Source organism: Bos taurus, chromosome 14 (assembly GCF_002263795.3).
Source record: "Bos taurus isolate L1 Dominette 01449 registration number 42190680 breed Hereford chromosome 14, ARS-UCD2.0, whole genome shotgun sequence".
NCBI lineage: Eukaryota > Metazoa > Chordata > Mammalia > Artiodactyla > Bovidae > Bos > Bos taurus.
Genome location: NC_037341.1, coordinates 69,049,654 through 69,055,225, shown reverse-complemented (window position 1 = coordinate 69,055,225; position 5,572 = coordinate 69,049,654). Strand labels below are relative to the sequence as shown.

General features: G+C 43.3%; 1 long non-coding RNA gene and 1 other non-coding gene across 2 annotated transcripts; one reads left to right on the top strand and one right to left on the bottom strand.

The window, feature by feature from the left end:
- The first annotated feature begins 58 nt into the window (after positions 1–58).
- On the top strand, positions 59–2,918 carry LOC100335729 (uncharacterized). The gene is made up of 2 exons (XR_237411.5): positions 59–521; positions 2,520–2,918. It is a non-coding gene; the product is annotated as an uncharacterized lncRNA (long non-coding RNA).
- On the bottom strand, positions 378–459 carry TRNAS-AGA (transfer RNA serine (anticodon AGA)). Its single transcript has one exon. It is a non-coding gene; the product is annotated as a tRNA-Ser (tRNA).
- Positions 2,919–5,572: the final 2,654 nt, after the last annotated feature.

The following is a 5,572-nucleotide window of genomic DNA, read 5'->3' as shown; positions in this document are numbered from 1 at the left end:
GTCGCCCCGCGCATGCGCGCCCCGTTTCCGAGCCTCGCGAGGCTTGGTTGCTGACGAGCTCGCGCGAAAAGACGCGGTGGGGTCGCGAGGCCCCCAGGCGGGCGAAAGTTCCGGCTGCGGGGCGGGAGGTCGGCGTTGTCCGTTTCTGCGCTACTGGCTTTCCTGTTCCCGATTGTTTGAAGTGTTTTGTCCCGTCTCCCTCTCCTCCTGGACTCAGGTTGTAACCACAATCGCCCGACTCCCTAGCTCTGTCATCTCCTCCTCGTCTAGCCCCCTTGGGGTCTCAGTCGTATCCCAGCCGTTCATAAATTATTTAAATGGTCTGCGGAGAAGCCTGGAAAAGAGAAATAAGCACCTGTGTCAAAATGTTGATTTTCCGTAGTCGGCAGGATTCGAACCTGCGCGGGGAGACCCCAATGGATTTCTAGTCCATCGCCTTAACCACTCGGCCACGACTACTGCTGGTGGTTCCTTTGGCAGTGAGATCTATGTAGAGCTTGCACACAAGTGTCTAGTTACAGGTATGTTTGCATCTCTACAAAGGTTTTCTGTTAGTTTAAGCGCACATTTGAATGTTTTAGTTATTAATAATTTTAGCTTCTCGGAGGGGATCTTGAGAGTATCGCCAATCATAAAAAACTGAATTTTAGTAAAATCGCTAGTTAGAAAACAAGAGAGAGGGAAGAAAGGTTGGTGCTGCTGTACACTGGCTTGCCGACGTGTGCATTTTTCCGGCGATAACTGGGAATCGTAGGGCCCCGGATCAGCCTCCCGGCCTCCTTGCGTGATCAGCTCGACTTCCCCGCCGCTGTCTAAGCACAAACAGCTCCAGGACTCTTTTTACCCACTACGCACTAAAGTAGTGCTCCCCACTGATTTAAATTCATTATGCAGGGCTAGAATGTGCCACAGTGTCTTAAAGACACTGCTCGGAAAAGTATGATGTGTGATACACCTGCAAGGTATTGTCTGTCCTGTAAATACTACGTATGCACACTGAAACCTGAACTTTTGAGTATTTCTGAAGGGGAATTGCAAAGAGGTTGGCAACCTTGGAAACTCTGGAGATACTATGATCGAAATGAATTAGTAGCTTCATTTAGTTGGGTTTTTTGTTGTCTGTTCAGAATATCTATTAAAGATATTTTTTTAATTGTAATTTTTTTATATTTGTTTTCCAATAAAAAAATTACAGTTAAAAAAAAAAGATATTCTGATAGATATTCTGAACAGACAACATATGATGGCGCAAATGTAGAGCCAACCTTTAAATATTCATGACTTTTGGGAGCCAGTTGTTAAATGCAGCCACTGTGAAAAAATTAAATTATGTAGACTTACAGTTAATTATATTAAAAAACAAAAACAATAGTCAAAATTCACCACGGTCTGGTTATTATCCTATATTTTATTATAATTTATGTTTGAGGTTATTTACATCTGTTGTATCTGCAATAGTTTACAGTGGTCTATTGTTGTGAACCTCTTCCTAACTTCCCATTCGTGATGTCACTTGGGTAGCTTGAAATTAGGCTTCCTGGGTGTATTTACACCAGGATATTGCAAATGGTACAAAATACTTTTCTTGCTAGAGCTAGTTGTCAGGCACTTATCAGCATGTCACTAATGTTTCAGTTCAGTTCAGTCGCTCAGTCGTGTCCGACTCTTTGCGATCCCATGAATCGCAGCCCGCCAGGCCTCCCTGTCCATCACCAACTCCCGGAGTTCACTCAAATTCATGTCCATCGAGTTGGTGATGCCATCCAGCCATCTCATCCTCTGTCTTCCCCTTCTCCTCCTGCCCCCAATCCCTCCCAGCATCAGAGTCTTTTCCAGTGAGTCAACTCTTCGCATGAGGTGGCCAAAGTACTGGAGTTTCAGCTTTAGCGTCATTTCTTCCAAAGAACACCCAGGGCTGATCTCCACCACCAGGCAAATCTTGAATATTCCCAGCAAGGCAGCATTCCCCTTACCTGTCAGGCTTCCCTGGTTGTTATTTTAACTATCAGAATCTTGTCGTATAGTATGACATCCCACTCAGTATATTGATATTTTATTTTGTTTTTCTCCTGTTTACCTTGCTGGGTGATTTCTACTCAGAACTGACCTCCAGCAGAAAGACAGGAATAAACCACTTGATACTGAAATTACCCTTGCAGTATGGTTCCAGGGGGAGTTATGCATAATTGGCATACAGTTTAATACACTTAATAATTTGATTTTTCTTTAGAAAAGATGAAATCTGAGGTATACCATCAGTAGTTGAAAGACTTAGCATGTAGATTTGCATGAAGGACTATGAAAGATAAAAGAGGAAGGTTTCTAATTTTGTGTTTTGTTTATATGAATATTAGAAAAAATGAAGCTTATTTCCTTCTTCCTCCACTCCCACCCCCATTTTAATGTGTAGATATCATGTGTAGATCATCCAGAGGTAGGTATTTTGAGAAATTCACTTACAGCGTATCAACTCTTCTTTGGAACTTCTGACTTCAGTTGTGTTGTCTTTCTGGCTTTAGAGAAAGTCAAGTTCAATGTCTACAGTGAGAAATGCCATATAGGCATATGTGGATGGCTGTGTGATAACCTGGAAAATGAAAGCACACTACTAAAAATCTCCAGGGACGTCCCTGGTGGCCTAGTGGTTAACATTCCAGACTTCACTGTCGTGGCCCAAGTTCAAGCCCTGTTGGAGGAACTGAAATCCTGCAAGCCACACAGCGTGGCCAAAAAAAAAAGAAAAACTCCGGATGTCAGGAGCAACACCAGGTGCACTTCAATGGACTCGAAGCAATGGAGGTGGTTGTACATGGTGAATGTATACATGGCTTTGGAAAATTCATGCAAATCATATTAGAAAACAATTAAAAAAACATATTTTTTCATTTTTTTTCCAAAATAAAGAGTCTTGTTTATTATCTCTATAATTGTTAATATGTGTTGACAGTGGTGTGAATACTTGTCCCCTAACTCTTTCCCAGTCTTGGAAAGCATGCCAAGCGTCAGATGTTTCATAAAGGAATATAGCCAAGAGTCTTCAGACAATACAGTTATTAAATATGGTAAAAGTGGCTTGCTGTGTATTATTACATTTACTTAGCATTCCAAGGAAGTATTTTAGGGAAAAGGTGTCCAAAATAAGAAAACAAAGCCCTGCTGACTTTGCCAAGTAACTGAAGACTGCTTGGAACCTGCCTTCTTGCTAGCACTGATCTAAATGAGTTAGAGGTGGTAATACAACTGGTTCTGTTCTCACACACGATCCAGGCCAACCTGTTAAGTTGCAAGATGTTCTATAGTCGTCCTAGCTGTTCACATCATGAATTGCAAGGCCTCTTTGGATTCCCATATATTAATAGGGTATTCCCTGGTGGCTCAGACGGCAAAGAGTCTGCCTGCAATGCAGGAGACCCAGGTTCAATCCCTGGGTTGGGAAGATGCCCTGGAGAAGGAAATGGCAAGCCACTCCAGTATTCTTGCCTGGAAAATCCCATGGACCGAGGAACCTGGCAGGCTACAGTCCATTGGGTTGATGTATTAATGCTTTTTCTCCCCCTACACCAAAAATAGATACTGCTGGGCAGTGACAGCGTCGTGGGTGTGAGGGGAGGCATCTTTGCAGAACAGTCACCAGCCTTCCAGCTGCTAATGCTGGAGACGGAATAGCACTGGGGCAGCTCTGATTCTTGCAAGTGGTCCCCGAGTTAGGCCTCAGTGCCCCGTAGGTAAATTCAGTCCAGAACACGCAGAATCTTTATTGGAATTTGTACACTCGTCTCTCACAGCTGTGGAGAGTTTAGACTAATCACAACTCTCGCTGGGATCCTATCATCTTTGTAATTTGAAAAAGGATCAGGAGCCTGCAGACTTGGAACATCTTGAGAAAACTCTGGCTCTGAAATACATCATCACACGTGGGGGACACCACTTGCGGCATCATCGCGGAGAGCTGAAGAATGCTGAAATCGAGTATTTCTCTGGCATGATTTCAAATGGCCTGCGAAATCCGAGAACTTTTTTTTTTTTTTTTTAACTGCAAAACAGATTCTTTCCTCTTCCATCAACCCTGTTGCTGTCAAAGTGTCTCATGTTAGGTGCCAGAAATGAGCATAGCCTTTTAATGATAGCAATGCCAAGGTTAACACGGCTCCCGGCTCTCTCTCAGGAATCTCTTAGGGTGTTATTTTGATCCACAGACATGTTCCAAAGGTGTGCATCTCCTTCGTCTTTCTAGTTTCAGTACATTTCTCTTCAGCAGCAGTGACAAACCCTGTCACTTTTTGTCAGAACTTCTCATGCTTTCTGGCCCCTCGAACACTATTTTTCACAGACCTCCATGAGTCCATATGATAGGGCTAGGCTCAAAGTTGGTATTTGGGAAGCAGCCTCTGACGGCACAGAGATCTGGTGAACTACAGTCATTTGTTCAAAAGGAGTATTCGCAGATGTGCTCTAAGAGGGTAATACAATTTTTGATCCCACCCAAATGGATATTTTATCACCAATCCACATAGCAACCAACAAACAGATCAACCCGAAGAGGCAAGTGCTAATTCCTGTGGCTCAAACCCATCAACCCCCTGAGGAGTCAGTAGTCCAGCCTTTGTTTGAGGTTTTGACATGAAAACAATTTTTTTTTCACTTCTATAGTTCTGTGAGTCCAGCTCCCTCTTCCCTCCTTGTTTCAAATAAATTTTTGCTTCATGATTTTCAGCCTTCAGAAAGTTAAACCTGATTCAAGGAAAAAAAAGGATCAGTTGGGGAACTATGTGGGGAAGTAAAAGTTTGAGCTAGATGTTACAATGAAGGCAAAGAAAGAAAGTGAAGTAGCTCAGTCATGTCTGACTCTTTGTGACCCCATGGACTGTAGCCTATCAGGTTACTCCACCTATGGGATTTTCCAGGCAAAATACTGGAGTGGATTGCCATTTCCTTCTCCAGGAGATCTTCCCCACCCAGGGATTGAACCCAGATCTCCTGCATTGTAGGCAGACGCTTTACGGTCTGAGCCACCAGGCAAACTGAGAACCAGCTGGATGGAGGCCATTAGAAATGTCTTGCAGGCCAGGGCTTAGGTTTAGTGCCTAGTGGTCTTCCTGGTTTCCAGTTGGCCATAGTGCCTCTTAGGGAGGAACCCAGCGTTTTAGGCAGGCCACTTTGCTCTATTTCCTCAGCCATACTTCCACATATCAACCAACCTTTATAGCTTAAAGATTCTTTTTTTTTTTTTTAATTAATTTTATTTTATTTTTAAACTTTAAATAATTGTATTAGTTTTGCCAAATATCAAAATGAATCCACCACAGGTATACATGTGTTCCCCATCCTGAACCCTCCTCCCTCCTCCCTCCCCATACCATCCCTCTGGGTCGTCCCAGTGCACTAGCCCCAAGTATCCAGTATCGTGCATTGAACCTGGACTGGCATCTCGTTTCATACATGATATTTTACATGTTTCAATGCCATTCTCCCAAATCTTCCCACCCTCTCCCTCTCCCACAAAGTCCATAAGACTGTTCTATACGTCAGTGTCTCTTTTGCTGTCTCGTATACAGGGTTATCGTTACCATCT